Below are 26,847 nucleotides of genomic sequence, written 5' to 3'. Positions count from 1 at the left end.
ACATAAAATTAGTTTTTTCGATTTAGGTTTTAGTCGGGTTTTTTGGGTTTTTCAGTTTTTTTTTATTTTTTTTATAATCTTTAGTTTTTACAATTATATTGTGATAGAAGACTAAATCAAATATGTTTTCACTCATGTGCTAATGAAAAACCATAATTATGAAAAAATGAGGAGCGACAAACTCTCTTGAAACTAAAAAGTGAGATGAAGAGTGAAAAATTTAGGTTTTAAGTTTATATTGGATTTTCGATCATTTAATTAGCAATTAATGGACAAATATTATAACTTAAAGGCCCAAATCTAAATATATCTACGGGCAAAATTCAAAAATAGCATACTTGTCCCCTTAATTATGAGTTTCATAGTAATAGTTTTATAATTACATAATATATCAAGTTGTATTTTGTATTTTTGCAAACTGTTACTACAAAAATACAAATACATATGATATTTACTGCCCTTATGATGATATGTATTTTTTATTTTTGCAAACTGTTGCTACAAAAATACAAATACATACAAATACATATGCTACAAAATGTAATATGATAAAATTGTTGTTATTTTTTGTAATTTAATACTTAAATATGCTACTTTATGTATTTTATATATCTACATCTACTTTCAAATTATTGAAAATTACTAAAACTAGTTGAAAAAATATTTAAAAAGTAGATTATAATCAATATTTTATGTATAAAAAAGTTCGAATATATATATATATATATATATATATATATATATATATATATATATTATGTCGGTTTGATTCAGGTTCGGTTTGACTTTTTTTTTTTGTTAACACCAAACCAAACCAAGAATGGTTGTTTTTTTTTTCTAACGCCAAACCAATCAAACCAAACCATAAGTCGATATTTTTTCTCAGTTTGGTTTAACCAATTCGGTTTGACTTGACGGTTTGGTCTATACGCCCCTAATCGGAATTTCGAATGCAAACCAAGAATAAGAAAAGGAAAATATCTTTGCTTTATAAATGGAAGAGGTGAAACATGCAAGGAAGAAGAAGGCAAGTAATCGAACCTGAGAAGAATCAATAGTCAGCGATATTGAAGAGGATTAAAAAACGTTGGCTGATGAAATTATTAAACTTATAAATGTTGCACTTCTCAATAAACATAGAGGTTATAATCAAAAGTGTATTACGGGTGAATTTAATAAATGAACATAGAAGGAAAAATGTTAAGAAAGGGAAAATAACAAAAAAAGCAGAATAAAAGAGATAATTATGATTTTTAGCCAAAGAAAGGTAACACGCCTCTTCTATATAGAGAGAGAAATAAAGGTACATCACACAACCAAATAGAAAGAAATGGATTTGGCTCCTCTCCATTACACTTTCTCTCCATTTCTTCAAGTACACATTTAGATAAATGACATTTATTTAATTTAATTTAATTTGTAAAGGTTAAGATTAGATCAATTTAACTAACATCTTAACCATAATTAAAATATTAAATTTGGAAAGCATTCTTTAATTTTGGTATGCATATAATTAATCTCTACATATATTTGGTAATCATTAATTTCAATTCGTAAATTTTAAATTGAAAATGTCGATAATCCAAAGCTTGTTCATATATTTCAAAATCTTAATAAAATTTAATAGCATCAAAATAAATTTTATTGTCACAGTTTTCTTTTCACGAGTTTTTTCATATATTTAACATCTCAATTAAATTAAATTGAAAGAGAACTAAACTAAATACTATCACAGTAATTTCAACACTCAATTTGCTTTCCAGTTGTCAATTGAAAATGAGAAATATGATTTCACTCTCCTCATATCCTCTTTGATTCAATTTTTCTGACATTTTAGAGTCAATTTCCTAAAATTTATAATCACATATATTACTTTTCTTATTTATACGGATTTGTAATGAAAGGGGTAGGAAAGTTTACCGCACACTGAAGTTAATAAAAAAAAAAGACAGTCTGACGGCATTAAAGATCTCGTTATGCGCAAGATTCGAATTTATTAAGATTTTAAAATATATGAACAATCTTTGGATTAACGACATTTTCAATCTAAAATTTACAAATAGAAATTAAAGATTACCAAATATATGTAGAGATTAATTATATGCATACCAAAATTAAAGAGTGCTTTCCAAATTTAATATTTTAATCATGGTTAAGATATTAGTTAAATTGATCTAACCTTGACCTTTAAAAATTAAATTAGACAAGTGTCATTTATCTAGATGTGTACTTGAGGAAATGGAGAGAAAGTGCAATGGAGAGGAGCCAAATCCGAAAGAAATAATCAAAAACACCAATGAAAACATAGGGAAGTGAAGTATAGTCTTGCTTGTGGAAAAACTGAAAGAAATGTTAGCCATTTTCTTGGGTTACAACCTTGTTCTTATTATGTCTTACCATGTTTATGTTCTAATGATTGCCTAATTTGGTAGAAGGACCAGTTACGTGAACTAGTGTCTCATTATGTGGTTTTGCAGCTGCACATATTTGTCTTATGTTTCAACTGTCTAGTATTTTTCCAGACAATGCCTTCATATTCATAGCACAATTTTTTAGTGGTCCTTCTAGCATCCATCAATGAGGAAGCTTCTCTCTCGATGCTCATCATACATATACAATATATTTGAGGAGAGAAGTTCAAACTTTTGCACAAAATCAAAAGGATTTGTCTCATGCAAAGGCCTCACTCGATATTACAAGACTCAATATTTTAGAAACTCTTTTGCTTATAGTGATATATGTGTTCTTATTTCTAGATTGTTTGAAGTTTTGTTTTGATCTTACAATTGTAAACTCACGTCTCATTCTAGAGATCACAGTGAATAGTTTGTTAAGTTTTTTGTGTTCATATTTGAGATGTTTTTATAGCTAGAGGCAACTAATAGAAAGCTCACAATAGATGTACGTAAGGGTGTGTTGCAATAGAGGTATTGCAAAGTTGTAGGACTTAGAAGGTTTATTCCTAAATTGAAATCATTGAAGTTTGTTCAAAGTTATAGTGGAGGTTGGTGGTGAAATTCTACTGGATACGTCATGGTTTTTTCTCCATTGAGTAAGGAGGTTTCCACGTAAATATTGTGTATTACTTATGTTTCAACAATTTTATTGTGTTCTAGATTGTTCTTTAATATTCTCACAGAGGAACTTGGTACCAAACCAGGTCCTTGTTACAGTGGTGCACTCTTATGAACCAACAATTGGTATTAGAGTGGTTCTTCTTGTAAGGTTAACACTTACTAAGGATCCTGTTCAAGATAGTAGCTCCACCTACTCTCAAAGAAGTACAAGCAACTATTCACCCCAAGGTTAAATGGGCAATTCTATAATTAGTAAAAGACTAGAATGCATGATTTTATCGTGGCGAAGGATAGTAAATTGTGGGATGTTCTATATGATGGTCCCTCTGTCCCAATGGAAGAAGCTAAAAAAGGAGATACCTCTCAATTGTTCCTAAAAGTCGAAAAGATTATACTAAAGCTGATCGAAAGAGGATTGAGAAAAATTACAAACCAAAAGAGTTTTTAGTCTATAAGATAGGACCTAATGAGTACAATCGAGTCACTACTTGTGAATATACTAAGGAAATATGGGAAACATTGTAAAATGCTTATGATATGACAAGTCAAGTGTAATGACCCTCCAAGTTATTTTCTACATTTTAGCCTATTTTTTTCATTTAGAGCTTTTATATCGCTACCCCAAGTCATTTATGACTTGCTGGAACTAACAGTTTCATTATTTGGCTGTTTATTTAGGTTTTAGAGCCAATTTTCTATTTTGAAGTCTTCACTAGTAAGAATTGGATATTGGGCAAGAACTTCAGTCTAACGACCATGTATGCCAATTCTGATGGTTCCAATAGTCTGGAACATTGATTTTAGGCTAAGTGGACCTTTAGTTTGGGTTTCTAGACTTTCAGACTCATTTTGGGCTATTGGCCCAAAATTAGAAAAAGTGACACTTGGGTGTGGGACCCACTTTTTATCGAAACGACCTTGGATGAAAATTTTGACCGCGCCATTAAGTCTAAAATATTAAATTTGGTAGGGTAGCATAGTTTATTTGCATTTATGGGATCCTGGATGAATCTCGAGGGATCAGTGGAGACTTGAAAAAATTTCAAATCTTCAACTAGTATATTCACTTAAGCGTCCCAAAGAGCTCTTAAGCGACTTGGCTTAACCATATGAGGGTCACTTAAGCAATTGCTGTTTAAATGGCATTTGGTTTGTTTAAGCGGTGTGTGGATGATTGATAGGTATTACTTCACCGGTACTTGGCTGCTTAAGCGATGATCGCTTAAGCGGCACCTGGATGACATTACATGCTTCCTTTGCCCAATTTTCACCCATTTTTTTTGTACAAGTTTAATAGTGTATAACCCTATAAAGTGTGGAAATTTGGGAGAAATATTAACAGGTGACTTTGGGATGTTTGTGAGCTCGAATTACTCGTTTCTTCTTCGAATTCTTGGTAAGTTTTCATTAGTTTCATGGTGAATTTCTCAATTATTTTCTAAAATTGCTGGATTATTGGTGGGTTATTTTAGCACCATTTGAACTCGAAATTTATCTATTTTTAAGAATAAATATTTCTTGAGCATAGAGAAATGCATTGACGATTTTGAAAGTGAAATTTTGCAAGCGGACGCCATGTGAAATTTTTATGTAATTTTAGACCCAAAATACAAATATATAATATGGGTACTGTTGTTCTCGTATTTATGAGTAGATTATTATTTTGATAGCGTGGCATCATGTAAAAGCTTCTCAGAAAGGGGAAATAGATGATTTAGCAGATTTCACCAGGCTTTCTTTGCCGTCCAGGTAGACTAGGTTTGTCTTTCTTTTAAATTGAGCTTAACCGTAGTATAATTATGATAATGTGCTAGATATGGGTTGGGAATTAGACCTGGCAGACATATTTAGTATAATTTGGATTATTTAGTCTATTAAGAAATCATAAATTAGGCCTAATTGACTTAATTATTCATGCTCTAGGTAGAATTGCTATCTTAGGACTAAAATGTGGCTTATTTAATATCTAGTAGTAAAATTAGATACCTTGCCTAGTTTTGGATAGAAATTATCTTAGAATGATTTTGGAGATTAGAAGTAGGTCTCTCTAGCCGAACATAGGCCAAGACTATTACTAGCTCCTTATAGACTTTATAGATGTGTTAATACTCTTTGAATTCTATATTTAGGAGCTTGAGGAAGTTGGATACATGATTCTTATTTCATATTGGTACTTGGGAGTCGATGTTAGTACTGGTTCAAGTGCAATGATTTATGATATTAAGTTTCGGTTCAAGTCCGACGATTGGTGATAGTGAGTTCTGATTTAAGTTCGGCGAATAATGATGATATGAGTTCCAGCTTGAGTCCAACATTGAGAGGTTATTTATGATATGTGTAAAGTATGAAAGTGAAACACCCTAAGTCTTAAACCCTTGCAAAATTTCCTTGGTTTTGGACTTACTGGACTTGGTACGACTCAAGGGTACCAATAATACCCTTGAATACAACTTGTGGGATGACTTGAGGGTTCAATCATATGTTAGGTAGTGTGCTTGGCTTGGTTACTGCCCAAGATATGACTCATCAAGGTATGAGTCGTATCCAAAGATACGAGTGGTGCAAGGCAAGTAGTATGGTGCTTGTTTAGGTTATCTTATAGAATCTGCCTAAGGTACGGTTGGTGGGTATGATTAAGTGCACCACTCGTACCCTTAGGTACGAGTTAGGGAGGTGTGATTCATATAGAAACCAGTAGGTAGGGTCTTGTCAAGGTATTAGGTAGGATTTGGGGCACCACTCATACCCTAGGATACAGATGGTATGGGTTAGTCGTACCCTGGACGTGGCTCATTTTTAATTTCAAGTCAAGGGTAGTTCAGACAATTTATACTTCAAAGGTCTAATGTTCTCATATTATATAAACCTTGATGGCCTCTTATAATACTTATTAAAGGATGGAAACACTCTAAATACTCTTTCAAACTTACTCTTAAAGATTGGAGGCTAGGGTTTCTTCATGTGTTCTTCAAAGGGCTCAAAAGTCTTGTTTCTCTTTAGAATCTTCTTATATAAGGAATGTACTCCTTCCCTCATTGTTAATTCCAACTAAAGGCATGTGTATTGTGTTTTAAACATTGATTTATAGATCATGAGTGGTGGTTTTCGAAATATATGTTGAGGGTCTTGATGCATATGGTTTGGTATTGGTTTAAACTATATTTTTACATATTTTTGGCAATGGTTTTCATATGTCGTTATTGGTTGTTTATGGTTTAACAAATGGATCTTGAGTAACCCTAATTATGGTGTTTTATGCATTGGTTTTGGTCTTGATAAAAGTATGCCCTCAACATGTTTGATAAAATGCCTAAAAGGATATTTTCACTCTATTGTTGAACTTTTATTGGAACTCTTGAATGGTTTGGTTTGGTAATGGAACCCTAAATGTATTTGGATGGTTTTGCATGGTTTAAATGATATAAATGCTTTAAATGTTTGGTATCGTCATAAATGGTTTGGAATAATTTTAAATAGTATAAATGGTGTACATGGTTTAGAAGGATTAAATGGTAAAGCCTTGGTGTCTATGAAATTGGTTATTCTTGTGGGGTACATGAGTATCCCCCAAGCTATTTAATATGGTTAATGGAAGGGTAAATGGAATCCCTTAAATGTATATATGGTTGGCTATGAATAGTACTTGCAAGTATAGTCGGTATGATGATACTACTAGTAATGGCCTTGTTTAATAAATGGTTAATGGATTGGATGGTTGCTTGGTAATGGTTTTAATTAGGCTATAATGGTGAGGTGTGTAGCAAAGTCGTGGAAGGTAAAGATCCCGGGGGGACAAAAACTGGAAACTCATATTTGTCGATGCGAAGTTTGGTCTTGGTGATCATGTGCATGATGGCATACTTTATATTTAGGGGATGTACTAGTCATCCCAGGTTTTTTTCCCTGGTCGTGCGACTACACACATTGGGGCCTTTTCAGTAGAGAGAGCTGAACCCATATAGCCCGTGGGTGGTTTAGGACGGCAAAACTATATAACCCAGGTACAGATTTTAAATGCATGCTAAACCCGATTCCCTTTCCCAGCATAGTTATATATATGTATAGTTGTATGCATTATGGATGGTTTTACTTGGCTTGTAAAAGGCATTATCTTATCCATATCCTGAGTGCATCCTAGTGGTCACCCACTAACCCATCTTCGGGCAGTTGTATACCCATGCTATGTAGGAATTGGCCATTCTACTTCTCCTACTTAGTGATTAAATTTGAGGACAGTCGATCTTGGATTGAATTGGTGAGCTTTCATATTTCAGAAAGCATCTATTTCATGTCATGATTTACTTTACATATCTCTCATCTTTCATAGACTTTGCTTTTAGCTATGTCCGAGGGCATGTCCCCACTAGGTATTCTTGGGTTGGTCTAGAGGCTTCGTATGGACAACTGTGGACTTGGGTATGGTATGGATTATTTTGTTATATGTACATACATATATTGGCTTATTATCATGGTATTTATTTATGGTTTCCGCATTGGTTTGGTAGGTTATGGGATGGTTGGACTTGGTTGGGTTAGTCTCAAATATAGACTTATCCTAAAGTCACCACATGGTTAGATACACTATCTTGTTATATATTAGGTCTTCAGCCGACTCAAGGTATGTATTTGGTGGTTGGGTTAGGTAACAAAGACGGTTCTTAGTCTTGGTTAGGCTTGAGATTGCCCATTACGACAAGACCCTAGTTTGGGTCATGTCAAGTTGGTATTAGAGCCTTAGGTTTTGGTGTCATGAGGTATCCACAAAGCCGTGTAGAGTAGAGTCTTGCTTATGGGAGTGTCATGCACCACACTTATAATCAGAAGGCTATGGGAAATTTAGGAATGTTTCATTTTCTTGGTTATTCTACTTTCGTGCTATGGAGTCTAAGGAATTGAACACTTTTGAATCTTCCTTGGTTCACTCTTTGGATCATGTCTTCTCAATGATCTAAAGTTTGCAGAAACTCTTTTTTCCCACTCGAGGACAATATGGATGGATCTAGTTCAACTCATGAGGTACAGACGCGGCCAAGGGTCGCAGCTTCTGGTTTTCCCCAAAGAGTCCCACCGGTCTTTACTGATCCTATCTCAGAAGTGATACTCATACTCAACTACCTCAAAAAAAGGTTACCAATGCTGAGTTTCGTCATCCTAATAATATATTAACCTAAATAGTGACAAATCTTTTATGCCAGTTCTGTCCTATTCGTACAGGGGAGGGGAGAATGAGGTAAGGCTGGTAAATGGGTAAGGTAAGTAGGTCTTGGTCTTCTAAACAAAAGGGGAGGCCAATGGTATGGTGGTAAATGATCCAAAAAGAAAGAGTTGGGTAAGTCCTAACTCCTATTCTATGTCTTGTGTTCCCTACCCAAATTTAATTGGGAGGCAGGTGTTTACAGATTGGTAAATTCTTCTAGGGTACAAGGTGCCCAATCTCGAGTCAATGGTGCCCATTACGCAACATCCCATTTTCTTTACAAATTTGATGGTTAGTCGCACCGTGGTTGTTATGAGAGAGAAAGGAATTAGTATTTTGGTTGTGGTCAGTTGGGTCTCGTATGACAGAGAAGTACCATAAGGATTGCTGCTTGGGCAAATAGAGTATTAGCTACTACCCTTAGCTCCGACAGTGGTCGAGATTATGTCAATGTTCTTACTATTCCTCAGGACTTCGAGACATCTTTTGATGCCGACGCTGGTATGTTGAAAACTTCTTTCCTTGTGGCATATATGGTTTACTTGGTTCAAGATCCTCTCTCTTTTGTGACCTTATTTGTGGTTATGTATTTCGATCTCAAAATTACTTTGGACTCTTTCTTCTTCTGTTTCTACCCCGACGGTGACTCTACGATTGCCAAAAGAGTCTATAAGGGGTGTGCGGTATCTTTTAATAGTAAATGGGTCTTAGTGGATTTATGTGTGACTCAAATATGGTGGATTTGTATGTGACTCGAATATGGTGGATTTCAATGTCATTTGAGGGAATGGATTGGTTGCACTCGTGCTATTCTTCATTAGATTATCGGATCCATAAAAAGGTTTCCTTTAGGCTCCTTGGTAAGTTGGTTATTAAATGGGAGAATGATTTTGTTCGAGTCCCTATTTTTTAAGGGAAAGATTAGATCATATCTTAAAACTCAGAGGTTGGTTTCAAAAGGGACATCTTTATTATTTAGTCCGAGCTAAAGATTCTATCTTGGAAAGTCTTTCTTTGGTTTGGTTTTGGTGGTAGATAAATTTTTTGAGGTCTTCTTGGCAACCCTCATTGTGTCTTTCTTATTGGAAGATTGGTTTGGGATTGGTCTTATTTTGGAAACTTGTCCAATTTCTATTCTTTCTTTATAGAATGGTTCTGATGGGGTTAAAGGAGCTTAAATGAGCAATTTAGGGATCTCTTAGATAAATGTGCTCTTTGTCTTAGTGTTTATCACATCCACACCTTCATACTTAATTCAAATCAATAAACTTAAATTCTAGCTTACATTTTTCAAGCCTACTGATTTACTCTGGTACAACTATCCCCGTGAATACATAATCTGATCAAACTGGATAATACTATCCTAACTCTACCACTGTTAACTCCTGAGTTCATGCTTAAAAATTCTAGTTCTATGCTATTATAGGATTCAAAGAAAAGATCTGATGGCATATCTAAAATTGGGTTCGTGAATGAGTTCTCATGGTCATAAATAAAATCTGTATGACTTGGAACATAACAAGATTGATGGGGTATTTATGAGTCTGTGGACAATCCCATAACTATATGCTGGGACTGGTTGAGAAAACTCCATCTCTAGAACTTTAAGCTTCACTGTTTCCGTTACCTTGAAAGTAAGGTAGAGTTAACATACGTGGAGCATGACGAGAATCTGTATGAGTTTTCTTAGAAAACTTTTCTATAGCACGATCTGAGACATGAAAGAAGGGAAATTGTTTCTAAAACATCTCATAGCCTCCTGCACATAAGTGTAGTGCACAACACATGCATGTACAAGACTCTACTAGATACGGCTTTTCAGACTTCTTAGGACACTGTAGAACCTTAGGCTGTGGTATCAAGTTTGTAACACCCCAATTTTTTGAACCAGAATGCTACACGGTGGTTATGACCTCAAAGGAGCACAAACTAACTCATGACTAATATTTGTACCTGTATACTGCATAATATAACATAAAAATATGGAAATATGTAATGAATGGCCACAAGGTTCAACAAAATAAATATCTAATAAGAACAATATCTGAAAATGATATAATAATACCAAACCAAATCTAAAATAACTGTCTGACATGCCATAGTCTGAAAGCCTCTAAACTGTCTGAATAAGGAGTTGAAGGAATATGTCTCCAACTAACTCCGTCTAGCAAAACTGAACTAAAATAATAAATATAATAAAATAATATCATCCTCGAATGGATGAGGACTCACTGCTACTCTGCGGCTGGAATGCTATTACTGATCTGGAACTCGTGTCTCTGAACCTATGGTGTAACATGAAAATAAAGCACCATAGCACAAATGCGTTAGTACGTTGGAATATACTGAGTATGCATGTGAGGTAGGCTAAATGTAAAGGGTTATATGCATGAACAATGCTGACTGATATAAATGTGAGAATACATACATGGATATGTAACTGTAACTGAACTCGTGGAGATACTAACTACTGGATCTGAATACTGACAACATGAGTGTACTGATACTGAGATACTGAATAGATGGACGACTATTTCTGACAGTTTAAATTATGAGGGACTGGTACTGAACACTGAGCATGTAAATCACTAATAAGTGAGGAACAAATACTGTATTACTGAATACTGAGGGACTAGTACTATGTTACTGATACATGAATAAAGTACTATGTTACTGATACATGAATAACTGTGTATGACAATCCTTGTTATGAAGGACTGGTCTGGTCGATCGTATCTGACAGTATAATTATAAAGAATTAATCTGATTGACTGTATCTGACAGTCATGAATGCGAATACTGATAATATGAGTTCTGAGAACTAGTAATAATAATAACATGAGTGACTGTATTTGACTATCATGAATATGGTAGAACTAGATGAGTTTCGTATCGTATCTGAGTTGACTGTATCCAACAGTCCTGATATTCTGAAAAACTATCTGAATTCTATTACTGAAACTGAGACTGAGACTAAAACTGAGACTGTAGCTGAAACTGAGACTGTGGCAGGTAATCATCTAACCAACATACCCTGGAACTAAACTGGTTGGGGTCCAACTTGTAACCTCAGCTGGAAGGGTGTCAATACCATGCCACGGGTAGAGACAACATGTGAGTAACCCTATTCTATTTTTGGGAGCTCATTCCATCTGCCCTACTATCAGGTAAAATCAAAAGAGATGTATTAGCCCTATGGGTAGGTACATCTCAACCTACACTGGCTACGTAGTTCTGGAATACAAGGATTGCTTCTAGGAATTACACCATCTAACTGTAATAGGTGAGTCCCCATCCTTAGATTCACTCGGTGCTGAATTTTATTCCTAACTGAATAGATACTGAACTAATTAATTGAACTGAACTGATTGACTAAACTAATGTTAGTATGATTATTTAGAATTTCTAAACTGAGTTCATGAGAGTACTGATCTTACTGAGTACTGAGTTCTTGAGATTTTTGAGAGTACTGAATTACTGAGATTACTGAGATTAACTGAGATTAACTGAGTTACTGAACTTTACTGAGTCACATAACTAACTGAGTTCTATGTAACATGGCTTTACTGAGAGTATCGTGAAAACATGACATGGCTCTAGGAACACAACTATATTTTTCGGGTACAACTACCCCCAGGACTCAATGGAAGGAAACTAACACACATGACTGACTTGATCGTAAGAATAGAGTCCACACTTTACAATATCATAAGTAGGGGATTTTATGCTAATCATAGTTCTCAATATCTTATACATGAAAGGGGAATTCATACAACCTGTATATATTTGCATAGCTTCGATATCATGCTCAATCCATACCATAACAACAATGTATATCAATCACGTGGAATTCATGTGAAGTCATAAAGCATAGAGCATGGACTTGTCATTTAGGCACTGTTAAATCATGGAACATGAATTCTATCATCCTAGGCCTTTTATCAAACACTTTGCATGTGTTCTTTTAGCCTAGGTGTGTTCTTAAATCTCACCATATTAAACCACATAAAGATCATGGGTTTTCAATGAGCAAACACATAGACTTCATGATAACACCTTTAAATATCATATTGAAACTTAAACAACAATCATCAATATTTACATGCTCATATCACAATAAGAAAATCATAAAATAATATTTAAAATATAGTTCTTGAGCTCTATGAACGAATGGATCCATAGATGAGCACTACGCATACCTTATCTCTTGATTTTAGGAAGATTGATGGAGAGAATTGCTTGAACTTGAATCTTTTATGAAAAACCCTAATATGTTATTGAGACGATTTTGATGAAAAATAGTATGTTTTGGTGAAATAACGGCTTAATTTCGTATTTGGGAGCTTATATAGGGGTGGGAAGATGACCCAAATACCCCTCTAGATGCGTCTTTTAATTTCTGTAAAAATTTCCTAATTTGGGCCCCTAGTGCGACATAGAGACATCACATGCCACTTGTTTATGACTTGGAAACACACTGCGATACAGTGGAATTGCAAAGAGACACTGGAAATTAACAAACATCATTTTAGCTTATAGCGCGACGTGCCACTGACTGAAATGACACTGCTAAAACTTTAAATCGCCATAACTTCTTCACCGGGTGTCTGTTTTAGGCGAATTTGGTATCAATGGAAACCTTATTCAATTCTATACAATTTGGAGGGCATGAATATACCAAAATAACACCTATAAACCAAGTTATGCTCATTCAAAGATGACCTATGTGAAATCACACACGAAAATTTGATGGATTCAAAAGTTCTTATCTTGGCTTACTTTAAGTGACTCTTATAAACATGCTTAACATATCATAAGCTCTATTATCACTAGGATACTCATCCTAATTAATGTACTCAAACATGAATCACAGTATAAGAGGTTTTATGCGTAGGAACAATGGTTTATTTTCTAGCTTTGAAATATATGGGATATTACAAGTCGAGGGGTGATGATGCTAAGTAAGCTATATAAAAGGAGTTCTTTGGTGCCTTCCTTGATTATTTCTTTCCTTAGGAGTTGAGGATAAGCTAAGGAGGAGGATTTTTTAAATTTGAAGTAGGTTAGGATGAGTGTTAAAGAATATACCCTAGTATTCCATCAGTTGTCTCGCTATTCTCTAGAGAATGTGTCTAGTATGAGGGCTAGAATGAGAAAGATTGCTTCTAGTTTATCTAGTGACTTAATATTAGAGTGTAAGGCTATGATGTGGAATAATCATATAGATATCTCCAGACTTATGTTTTATATGCAGCAAGTTGAGGATAAGAAGAGAAGGCAAGCGGATATTAGAGAGAGACAGAGTAAGAAGTTCAGATATTTAGAATAGGGTAAAGGTCAGCAAGTTAGCAGGAGAGATGGTATATAGTAGTCCAAGAGAAAGAATTGGAAGAGTTCTAATTCCTATTCATCGACCAGTTCTCTTTATCCTAAGCTATTTAGTGATCTCTATTTGTAGGCTAATAGTAGTTTTAAGGCACAGGGTTTCCAATCTCAAGCTAGTGGATGTAAGTTATCCCCATCATATCTTCTATCTCAATTTAGTAGAATAATTCATCATGGTTAGTATGATGAGGGGAGGAATTATTATTATAATTGTGGTTAGCCTGGTCATATGAAGAGACATTGCCCAACATCTAAAGTTGCCACGAGAGCTAATAAGGTCCCGATTGCTATTTCTTCAGATTCTGCACTGAGGGGTGCTACTTCTGGTACCGACACTGGCCAAAATCGTCTCTATGTTCTTGCTACTTAGTAGGAATCTGAGGCATCCCTTGACGTTGTTACTGGCATATTTTGATTCTTCTCATGTGATGTGTATTTTTTGTTTGATCCACGGTCTACCCTTTCTTATGTGACCCTTTACGTGGTTGTGCATTTTGATTTTGATCTCGAGACTATTCCTGAGCCTTTCTTTTGTCTACCTTGGTGGGTGACTCTATTATGGTTAGAAAGGTCTATAGGGGTTGTGTGGTGTCCACTTTCATAGAAAGACCTTGGTGCATTTGATAACATTGGACATGGTGGATTTTGATGTTATCTTAGGGTTGTATCAGCTCCATTCGTGCTATGCTTTCTTGGATTGTAGGACCCATAAGTTCAGCTTCTAATTCCCTAATGAACTAGTAATTGAATATGATGGAGCTTCCTTAGTACCTAAAGGGAGATTTATTTCCTATCTTAGAGACTGAAATTTAATTTCCAAAGGGTATTTATATCAATTGGTTTGGGTTATGGATTTAATTTTTGAGGGTCCCTCTTTACAATCTATCCCTGTTATTAATGATTTTCCTGAAGTGTTTCCTGAGGATATTTCTAGCATTCCTCTTAATAGAAAAATAGATTTTGAGATGATCTTCTATCAGATACTCGTCCTATCTCTATTGCTCCATATAGAATAACTGCGGCTGAATGGAAAGAGATAAAAAATTAGTTAAAGAATCTGTTGGATAAGGGTTTTATTTGACCTAGTATTTCTCTGTGAGGTGCTCTTGTGATTTTCATGTGAAAGAAAAATAGGTCTCTTTGGATGTGTAATAAGGTGACCATGAAGAATAAGTACCCTCTTCCTAGGATAAATAATTGCTTTGACCAACTTCAGGGTGCTAGATGCTTCTCTAAGATTGATCTTTGCTCAGGTTATCATTAGTTGAAGATTAGGGAGACTGATATCCCTAAGACAACTTTTTGAACTCGATATGGTCATTATGTGTTTTTGGTTATTTCATTTGGATTGACTAACGGCCCACTGCTTTTATGGATCTTATAAATGGGGTATTTAGATAGTTTTTAGATCTATTTGTGATAGTGTTTATTGATGACATCTTGGTGTACTCTAAGAGCGAGAAGGATCATGCCAATTACCTCCGAACCGTGTTGCAAACTCTTAAGGATCAGAAGTTATATGCTAAATTCTCTAACTGTGAGTTTTGGTTTTCTAGTGAGGGGGTCAAGGTGGATCCACTGAAAGTTGAGGCAGTTAAGAGATGGCCTAGAACCACGACTCTAATGGATATTCATAGCTTCTTGGGCTTGGCTAGTTATTATTGGAGGTTTATGGAGAGCTTTTCTTCTATTGCTGCTCTATTGATGAAGTTGACTAAAAAAAAGTGAAGTTCTTGTAGGCTGATGCTTATGAAGGTAGCTTTGAGAAGTTGAAGGATAAGTTGACTTCTATGCTATTTTTGACCCTGGACAGGGGTACTGATGGATTCGTTGTTTATTGTGATACACCCCGTATGGGATTGAGTTGTGTGTTGATGCAGTATGGTAAGGTTGTGGCCTATCCTTCTGGGCAGCTTAAGGTGTATGAAAAGAATTATGCAACTCATGATTTGGAGTTGACGACAGTGGTTTTAACTTTAAGGATTTGGTGCCATTATTTTTATGGGGAGCATATAGACATATATTCAGATCATAAAAGCTTGCAGTATATGTTTACTCAGAAGGAGTTAAATCTTCGACAGAAGCGGTGGCTAGAGTTGCTAAAAGACTATGATATGAGCCTTCACTACCATCCAAGTAAAGCTAATGTGGTTGCTGATGCTCTTAGTAGGTTTTCCATGGGGAGCTTATCACATATGAAAGAGGAGAAAAAGGATTGGTGAAGGATATTCACCATTTTGCTAACTTGGGAGTTCATCTTTTGGACTCTGAGGATGTAGGGATAATTGCATAAGAAGTAGTTAAATTATCTATCGGTGCCGAGGTGAAGGAGAAACAAACTTTGGATCCCATTCTTATACAAATTAAGAATGATGTGGGTCAGCAAAAGGTTATGGACTTTGAGATTGGTGGTGATGATATCCTGAGGTACCAAGATAGGTTGTGTGTTTCTGATATTGATGGGTTGCGAGAAAGGATTCTGATTGAGGCTCATAAGTCAAGGTATATGGTTCATCCAGGTTCAACCAAGATATATCATTATTAGAAAGGGATGTATTAGTGGAATAATATAAAGAGAGATATGGCAAAATTTATAGCTAAGTGTATGGTCTGTCAGCAGGTGAAGGTTGAGCACTTGAGGCCTAGTGATATATCTCAAGAGATAGAGTTGCCTTTGTGGAAGTGGGAGATGATCAATATGGATTTTGGTACGAGCCTTCTACGGTTTCATTATTAGTATGATTTGATTTGGATTATTGCTGTTAGAACAACTAAGTCTGCTCATTTCTTGCCTATGAGGATTACCTACTCCAGAGGGGATTATGCTAAGCTATTCATTAAGGAGATATTTAGATTGCATAGTGCTCCTGCTTCTATTATTTTAGATTGAGGTAAGCAATTCTCTTCATACTTCTGGCATTCATTTAGAAAGGTTTGGAGACTAGGGTGAACTGTAGCACTGCTTTTCACCCTCAAATGGATAGACAAGTAGAAAGGATTATTCAAGAGGATATGCTAAGGGCTTATGCAATCAATTTGGGAGGTAGTTGGGTTGATCACTTGCCTTTTATTGATTTTGCATATAATAATAGTTAACACTCTAGCATTGGAATGGCTCCTTTTGAGGCTCTCTATTATAGGAGGTGTAGTTCTTCTATTGGGTGGTCTGAGGTTGGCGAGACTCTATTATTTTGTCCTGACTTAGTTCATCAGGCTATAGAGAAGGTGAAAATGATTAGAAATAAGCTTAAAACCACTCAAAGTTGCCAGATGTCCTATGCAGATGTAAGGCAAATGAGTTGGGAGTTTGATGTAGGTTATTGGGTGTTCTTGAAAATTTCTCCTATGAAGGGAGTGATGAGATTTGGGAAGAAGGGAAAGCTCAATCCCCATTATGTTGGTCCGTATCAAAATTTGAAAAAACTAGGGAATGTTGCTTATGAATTGGAGTTGCCTATGAGTTTGGGTACTTTTCATTCGATTTTTCATATGTCAATATTGAAGAAGTATGTGGGTGATCCTTCTTTGATTGTTCCCTTGGAGGATGTCGGTATTTTGGATTTGTTGTCTTATGAGGATGTCCCAATTGATATTTTGGATAGGCAAGTCCGTTTATTAAGGGCTAAGAATGTGACTTTGGTAAAAGTCCCTTATAGGAATCAAAATATAGAGGAAGCTAGTTGGGAAGATGAAGAGGACATGAAGTCCAAATATCCCTTCTTGTTCCCCATGCTGGATAGAAGTGTTTAAGGTACGAGTTCCTTTTCATTTTATCATTTTTAGCATTTGTGCATGGTTTTGTGGTTGTATTCGTGCTAATGGGTACCTTAATTCCTTATTCGGGAATGAATGATCCTAGGGGTAATGTACTACCCTAGGTTTTGACCTATGAAAATTTATGGGTTTGGTCATCACTGTCTAGGGTACGACTCAGGTGACAAGTCGTGAAGACTCCTAATGAGTCGTAGGGAGCCAGTCATAGCTTGACCAGCGAGGTTTCCCTAAGTTTCTATTTGGGTCACCACTACAACCCAACGAGCCATAAGAACTGGTCACAAGTTGTAGGGTGGGACTTATGACTAAACCAGTGAGGTGACCCTGAGACACTACCCAGACTAAGAGTCGTGGTGACGACTCATGGACAGTGACCACGAGTCGTTATGATATTCGTAGCGACTGGCGACAATATGTTGCACTTTTAATTAAGGGAAATTTGGTAATTTCCCTCCCTTCTACACTTAACTTCCACGACCTAAATACCCTAAGTGACCTTACTTCTCATCATTTAACAAGTCATAAACACTCTTTTCTCTCTTAAATTCCCCAATCAAGGTTAGGGTTTCTAGGGATTGGTTATATAGAGCTCTAAATTGTGGTTACACTCTAATTTTGTGGTATTCTCAGGGATATATCTTTTCCTTAAACTTGTATTTTATCATGGCACGCAATGGTTTGATATTCATATGGTTTTAATGTTTGGTTTTGGAATTTAGGTTGAGGATTTTGGATGATTATTGTTTGAAAGGTATTCCCATAGTTTACATGCATTTGTTTATACTTTATTGATTGATTTGGAACTCATTGGGTGCACGGTATAGATAATATAATGAGGGTCATGGATTCCTCCAAATTTATGAATAATGGAATAAGGGTCGTGTATTCCCCCAATCTTATGGACTTTGGTATCAGAATTGGTAATAACCTTAATGCACCTTTATGAAATTGGCTTTGAAACATAATTGTATGCATAAATTAACCATTTTTGAAATGATTGTATTACATAAAAGGTTAATGGAATATAAATGATTTTAAAAAGCCTTAGTGGCCATAAATTGGTTTTAAATTTAGAGCTTAGGAGTCGTGGATTCACTCAAGTTGGTGGATATTTTAGAATGGCATGATTCTATAAGCTTGCAATCATATTGGTATGACGATACCAATGGTGAATTCCTAAATAGTTATTTCTTAATGGATGGGTTATGTGCAAACTTTTTAATTGGGCTTGATGAGAGTTGTGTAGCTCGCCGTGGAAGGTGGAGGTCGAGGTCTTGGGGGACCAATACTGAAAATCACATTTATGAGGTCTTCATGACCATGTGCATAGTTTACACTTGATATATATATATATATATATATATATATATATATACACACACACACATATACCTTGGATTGGTGTGGGGTCTTGGATTCCCTGTTCTTTTCCTTAGACTTCTCTGGTTCGTACAGCTAATATGCATTAGGGCCCTTCCGGTGGGGAGAGCTGAACCTATTGCCTGTTGGTATTTTTAGGATAGTTAGAGATACATAATCCAGGTTAATCATTTTAAATCTCATGCTAAACCCTGTTTCCTATCCTAGCATCTTATATATGTATGTATACATGTATGTGAACATGTACATTGAGTTGGACTTGATTTTGAAATAACATTATTTTATCCCTATCCTGAGTTACATGTTAGTGCTCACCACGCTAAACATCCTAGGATGCTACATTCTTTCATAATGTAGGGTTTGAGGACACCCTCTTTAACCCTGTGCAATATTAGGTGATTCGAGTTGGTTCACGATGAAGTGGTGAGCTTCCTTCCCCTGAAAAGATTAGTCATTCCATCAATTTCTTTCCATATTTTAAAATTGAAGCGTTCACATTAACATTATTATTGTCATTGTCACTGTCATGGTCGGGGGCATGTCGCGACATAGTTTGATATTTGGATTATTTTAGAGCCTTTTGTGGACAACTGTGGATTGGAATATGTATTTGGAATCATAGAAACTTTATCTTGGTTTATTTATCTTTTATATGTTTGTTTAGACATCATCCGCTATTATACTATATCATGTTTGGATTGGACAGACTATGGTGGTGGTCTTCGGCCTACGGTGGGCTTGAGATACCCATCATGGCTAGGCCCCGGGTCATGACACAAACCTTCACTTATACCACTCTAGAGTTATGTAAATATGTTGAAAAGAAAGGAGGTATGGGTTCAACTTCTATTATGTTATGCTTGATCACTGGTTAGGAGGAAAGCACCTTGAAGTCAGAGAAAATGATTGCCTTAATGGATGAAAAGGATTCTGAAATTACAGTTCTGAAGGCTCAATTTATTTAAGCTGCCAAGGAACCTTGTACAACTTCAAGTACTTCAACAACTCTTCAGGCCTAAAATGATCATCTTGTAGCTAAAATTGCTGAACTAAAGAAAACAGTTGTTAACGAATCAGTAAATTATTAATGATAATCATGCTTCTTTGAGATGTCTTGATCAACTTATGTCCAAATGGTTTTGCTTCTCCTCTTAAGCATTCCCCATATCTCTTCCTTGTCTCAACTTATTTTGAATTTGGCATTGTGTACTGGTTTTGAATTTTCTTTTTGTAAGACTTGGATATTAATTGATGCTCTTGTGTGATTTAAACAAATTCTCCTTGTTTACATCTAATTCTGTGCTTTCCTCATGTATGTTAGCTTATGCTTCTTTGTCTATCATTAAACCTTACCTTATTTTGCCGTTTACCCTTTTTAATGATAACAAAAAAGGGAAAAATAAAAATAGTGAAAAGGGGGAACTAGACTATGCTTAAGGTCTGTCTCTCACACATTCAAAAAAATTATTGCAAAAAAAAATTAAAAAATAGTAGGAAAAAACAAATATAGAATGACTAAGAATATTAAAATTTCAAATACCAATTAGCACTTTTTAATTTTATAAAAATATTCTAGGGGTGGAATAATAGAAAGGCAATGTCTCAAATATTAAAATTGACAAGAATAATGATTAAGAGGTAGTGGTAAGATCCGCATACACTCTATCCTCTAAAGACCTCACTTTGTGGGATTTTACTAGATATATTATTCTTGTTAGACAAACCTCCATTTTGCAGGCAAAACGTAAAGATTGAAACTGGAAGAAACATAAAACATCAACTAAACATGAAAGTGAGTAACACTATTATAAAAAGACAAAGAAAATATTTTCCTACATAATTTTGAGAAACAACTGAAGTTGAGATAGATCCTCTTTCATACATGGTAAGAAAGAAAAATCCTGGAAAATATAAGATGGGGAAGAGCAAAATAGCACGATGCTAAAGCAGATTTAAGGTGAAAGGATCTAGAATGATAAGTATGATTTGATAAAAATTGAAAAAGAAGCGACTGTTAGAGATTAATGAAAATCAAGAGGGCTGAATCAACCTATCTTTATATTTAGGTAGTTGACTATAGTGGAACATAAGTCGACTGTAGTCCTGCAGAAAGGTCAGTGATAAAGGTAATATATATAAATAATAATCAATAGAAAGTAAAATGGAACATGAGTTTTACACTAATTCAGAACAATAGTGTGGTGTCTACTTCTAGTTACCTTGGGTTACAAGGGTTCCCTTAGGATTTAAATGTGACTTAAGTACAAATATTGGATATGTATAGTTTCTCCCAGACTGTATAAGTTTTGTAGATTATACAACATCTATTTATATAGGTCTCTATTTCTCTCTTTTTCTTTTATGCTCACTAGTAATAAACTTTTACAATGACATTGGAAGACTAAAGAGTAAAAACAAAAAGCTCAGGTGAAGGGTACAAATATCTTCTTCAATCTCAGTCTCATTTTATAGGCTGTGTAGAGTAAACCGTTGGGGATATCCTTAAGTCAAGGAATCATGAATTCCTTTCTACTGATTCTATTTTAGCTCCTTCGAGCAATATAAGGGATATTTTGAATCCTGATATCTTTGGATGAACTAAAGGCTGACAACATACGTCTATATTATATACATTTTTATATCTTTCTTTTCCTAGTCTTGGTCTTCTTTCCTAGAGTCAGGATGGATCACTGGAGTCTTACTTGATTTGAGGGTTGATGATAGTTCTTTATAGGTGGCATGTATGATAGAGCTTTCCTTAATTCAAGGGTTGATGGTGGTTGTTTCCTTTTAAGTGTTGTGTTTGATTATTTTCTTCCTTCTGGATTCTTATTGTCCTTCATTTTTCATGAGGACTTGATTTCATCAATCTCCTTTCTGGGCTTCATTAGTTTATTTTTCAAGTGTGTTTTTTTCTTTCCAGCTAAGGATTATCTTTGACGTAGGTGTCTTCTTTTTATATTCCTACAGTTTGGTCATCATTAAAATAAATCTAGTGCTAACAATCTCACTCTTTTTAATGATGACAAAATGACCAAATATAAGAGTCACTAGACAAGATACTTTCCTATAAGCTTAAGCTTTCTTAACTTGAGGGCAACTCCTTATGATTGTTGTGCAGAGCCCCTCCGCCCCGACTGTGTGCAACTTCTTGAATCTTAAGATTTCTCCCTCTTTGACATTATCAAAGAGAAGAGAGAACCCATGTAAAGTCGAAACATAATACATATAAAAAATATGTGCATGCACGTACACATATAGCAGATAAGAGGTATACCATAAGAGTTATGAAGGATTAAGATTCCTTGTCACAGACCAAGCAAAACAGGGTTATTGGAGTAGCAGAGTGTTCAATGAAAATAGTAAAGATGCAAAACACGGCAAAGAGAGTTCAAGAAAAACACAAGAGAAGATCAAAGTCCTTTAGGTTTACGTCATAGTGTTGATGGCATTGTGACAAAAGGCATTGTAGGAGCATTCCATATTTTAGGAGAGTTTTTGATATAAGAGGTTTGTATAGATATGGACAGCTTGTTCTGAGAGGAGTCAGATTTTTTTTTGCTTTATTCGGCTTGCTGAATCAACTTGTTGATAGTTTGGACACGTTCCTGTTGGATTTTTTTATTTAAAATAAAATTAAATAAAATGTTTTTTATGAAAATGATACAAGAATAATCACTGATATGGACTTATGAGAGTGTGTGCTAGACCCGAGACTTGGTGTATGCAATTGAAGTGTAAAAGATGGCCAAAACACACAAAAATCAGTCCACTTATTACACTTGATAGATGCCTTACCCTTGAGGGGTACTATGGATATTTTAGTCTTCCATTTTGCAATAGTTATATAAGGAACATCTTAGGTCTTCTCTAATTAGTTTTTGACAATGTTGTAAGTTATAAGAACACAAGTCTTCTCCCTTTGAAGGCACCAAAACCGAAACTAGGTCAAGAGCTAGTGTGGAATCACTAGTGATTGTGTTTTGCTTGGAAACGTCGATGCTTAAGAAGTGGAATCCGATATTATTTCATGTAAGAGATAGGTCTTTGTTGTGTGTGGTGTTAAGGGTCCAAGAGTGGAATAAGCTCTTGGGTTCTTAATATTATACCAACCATTGGTCTATCTATCAATCTCTTTTATTTATTGTAATCGTTGGTTTCTTGTTTGTATCTTGTAGTCATGTTCTTGTTATTGTTATAATATTGTTGTTATTCATCTTGTGTTGTTGTAATCTTAGTTTGTGGTTAGCTGAAAATAGCTGTTCATACACCTCATTATCACGTTATTGTTGTGTTGTTAAGAAGCCAAACTTGTTCTCATTGTATCCTTGGCTTCCCTTTACTTTTTGTGGACTTTTTTGAGTAGGGGTGGGCATGGTATGGTAAATACTGAATACCTGACCGAAACCAAAATTTTTTATACCGCGGTATAGATGTTATGGTATTTGGTAGAAATTTTAAATTATTTTGGTATTTGGTACGGTATTTGGTATTTATGCAATAAATATCAAAACTCGTATACCGCACCGAAGTTTTTAAATAACATATAAAACCCACATATATATTATATTTAAGATTATTAAATATAATTATATATCATCCATTAGCCAATTGAACACAAAAGTAACTTTTATTAAGAAATAAATTTTTTGGGAAGCTTATTATTTAGGAGTACTATGCTTAAGTTTAGGTATTGTTGTTCAAAGTTTGCATCTCGCTCTATTTAATCGTGATTGAAATATTCTTTTTGTGTAATTGATTAACAAAGATAGTTGTTAGTCTAATATGATTGAGACGTTTTTAAAATTTAAAGTTATAGTTTTTTTATATGAATATATGTAAGTAGAAATCAAATAAAGTATGGTTACCGAATTATCATACCGTAAAATACCGAAACTGAATTTAAAAATACCGAACTAATTTGGTATGGTAATGGTATTTTTATTTTAGATACCAAAACCGAAGTTACCGCCCCAAAGTTAAAAATATCATACCGTACCATGCCCACCCCTGTTTTGAGCCACTTTGTGTGTTTTCAAGTTCGTAGTGTATCATTTGGTATCAAAGCATGACTTGATATTGTTCTTACAAGATCAAATCTTGGGCTTGCTTGTTATAAAAATAAAAAAAAATAAAAAAAGAGAAAAAGAAGTGTTCTCTTGTTTGTGTTCTTGGCCGAGAGGTATGAAACTTGTTGTTGTGTCTTGACCGAATGTTTGTGTGATCTTGGTGTCATTTTGTTTTGTTTATTTGTTTCTAAGTATTGCTTTTTTTGTTCATTAGCACTTGAGTCTAGATCTAAACTTGAGCTTAATGTTGTGACGTTGGTGGACCGTGTGTTGATGTTGTTGTTATAACTTGGGCGAATATTGAGCTTGTAGTTGGACGTTGGTGTTGCTTTTTTAGATCTTGAAAGGTTTTCGTTGTGTTCTTGTTGTTCATCACAACCTTCTTCTCTTGCTAAAATTGAAACACAACACAAAGAGACTTGGCCCTTTGTTGGAGGTTTTGTAGTTGACCTTGTTGTTGTGGAATTGTTGTTGTTCTTGGAGATTGTTGTTGGTTGTTCTTGTTGTGATTATTGTGTTCTTGAAGTTCTTCATCATTTTCTTCACCTTGTTAATATTAAAGTGAACTTAGATCTTTAAAAGGTGAAATACAAGGTGTAGAACTTGTTAAATCTTGAAAGGCCCCCAACCACCAAAGGTCTTTACATCACATCTCAACCACTTTCCATAAAACAAGGGTCCATGTTTTAAGGGGAAGTACAAGTCTTGTCAAATACTTTTGAGTCTTGAAATTTGAACTGAAAAAGGGAGTTTCGAAGACTAGTTTGTATTTTCCTCCATTGAACAATTTCCACCAAAGTCCAAATTGTGAATTGTGAATTAAAATTTGTCAAGAACCGAGGCCAATCATAGACTGCCACATCACCAATTACTGTTCACATAACAGATTTTAAGCTCAAATTTTGATCTTTTAGTTTTAATTTGTTGTTCTTTAGTCTCATTTGTTGATTCCATTACTAACTTACAAACTAGTACTAGATTGTAAGTTAGTTTTGAAACCATTCTTCCTGTTAACTTTCCTTTGTGTGTCTTAATTCTTTTGAGTCATTGTAATACGTCCTTATGTGTTTTTCTTACTCTTTGGAGTTATTGTAAACATTGGATTCACCTCTCAATGCCTCTCGGAGTACAAACAAGCTTACAACACTTGTGAGATTGAGTGTGAGGGATCCGAGAGACAAGAAATAAAAAGAGAGTGAAGATATTTTTGTACAACTAACGTGTTTTTTGTTTTGTAGGTAACTTCTTGGCCATAATGGAAACCATTTTAGCCCACCTTGATTCTACTTCCCGAGACATGGCTAGGGAGAATACGGGTCTTGAAAAATTAGGCTTGGATATGTATACTATACTTGTTGGATCGAGTGAAGAGTCGAAGGAACTTTTGTGTTTCTACTCCCAAAACTTTACCTCAAACGATCAATCCTTCAAGACCACCACCAAATGACATAGACATAAGCCAAACCACCAAATATCCTCAAACCCGAGACCTAAATAAGTCACTTCCCCCTCAATTAGATCAAGTCCAACAAGAAGGACTTGGAAGCCAATTCCTTCTCATCCAAGCTCTGCAACTGAAGCTCTACCTTACCAAATCATTTCTTTCAACCGAAACTCCACTTCACCAAGATCGATATTTCCATGTAGAGGAGTATAGTGCTTATATGATGGAAGAAAAGTTGAGGGGAATATAAAGAGATCCACAAGGAACCCACCACTAAGAAAAAAAGTGGGATGTGTTTCGGATAAGATTGAAGACAAAGCTCAAGATGGAGAGAAAATCGAGGTTCAAAATGAAGATATTGGCCAAGACTTGTGTTATTGAGCTCTCGGGTTCCTCATGTTTTTGCGGACTATTTTGTGTCATCTCATGTTTTGCTGGCTGTTTTGAGTGATTCCTTTTGAAATGGTCCTTGAACAAGGTAAAATCGTGAATTTATGGTCAAATTTCTCTCAAGATGGAGAGGATAATACAAGAATAATCACAGATATGAACTTATGAGAGTGCGTGTTGGACCCGAGACTTGGTGTGTGCAATTGAAGTGTAAAAAATGGCGAAAACACACAAAAATTAATGCACTTATTACCAAACATCTTAGAACCATAAGTGGATGAAATCTCGATGATTTTGTATTTAGACAGATCAATCATGGAGTTAAGTAGTATATGAAATAAGAGAAAACCATAGGGAAAGCTTGAGACAAAGCCATTGTCCTCAGTGTTTTCAACCATATAACAACGGATCCATTCAGCTGAGTTGATTTTATATTTCTTTAACACATAGTAGAGGACAGGGATATTTCTAATGGAAATGAAACTAAGAGAGCTCTTTCGTGGAAGAAGAATAGTTGCTATAATGTGAGCAAGAATGTGGTTCTCAAAACACATAGATGATGGACCAAAATAAGAAGGCCAAACACATCGACAGGCCCCACAACTTGGCACCATCTTCCACTTTAGCACCTCAAGTATACGTTGTTTACTTTAGGCACCACAAGTAGCATATAGGTGTGTTATCTTGACACTTTTTGTACAATCCGCAAAAATATATCCTATGTGTGTATTACATGCGCTATGGCATGTAAAGTGACCAATGTGACGTGTAAAGTGGCCAATAATAATGGGACATTTGTCATTTTTATCCAAATAATTTTTAAATAATTAATTTCAATAAAAAAATAATCAAACCCCTCTATCCACCCCCACCGCGAACCCCATCTTCTCCAAACAACTCATCCCCCCTCCCACCGCCTACCCAAATCACCTTCTCCAAACACCCCAATACCCCACCCCCTCCCTACCTACGAATGATCTTCTCCAAAATACCCAGTGCCCCCACTCTCAAATCATCTTCTCCAAAATACCCTAGCGCCTTCCCCTTCCTCCATTTTGTACACCATTAATAACATTATTTTTTTTCAAGCAAATAATAACTTCAAGCATTAATGATTGACAAAAATGGTGG

This window comes from Capsicum annuum, chromosome 3 (assembly GCF_002878395.1).
Source record: "Capsicum annuum cultivar UCD-10X-F1 chromosome 3, UCD10Xv1.1, whole genome shotgun sequence".
In the NCBI taxonomy this organism is placed as follows: Eukaryota; Viridiplantae; Streptophyta; class Magnoliopsida; order Solanales; family Solanaceae; genus Capsicum; species Capsicum annuum.
This window is presented reverse-complemented; position numbering follows the sequence as displayed.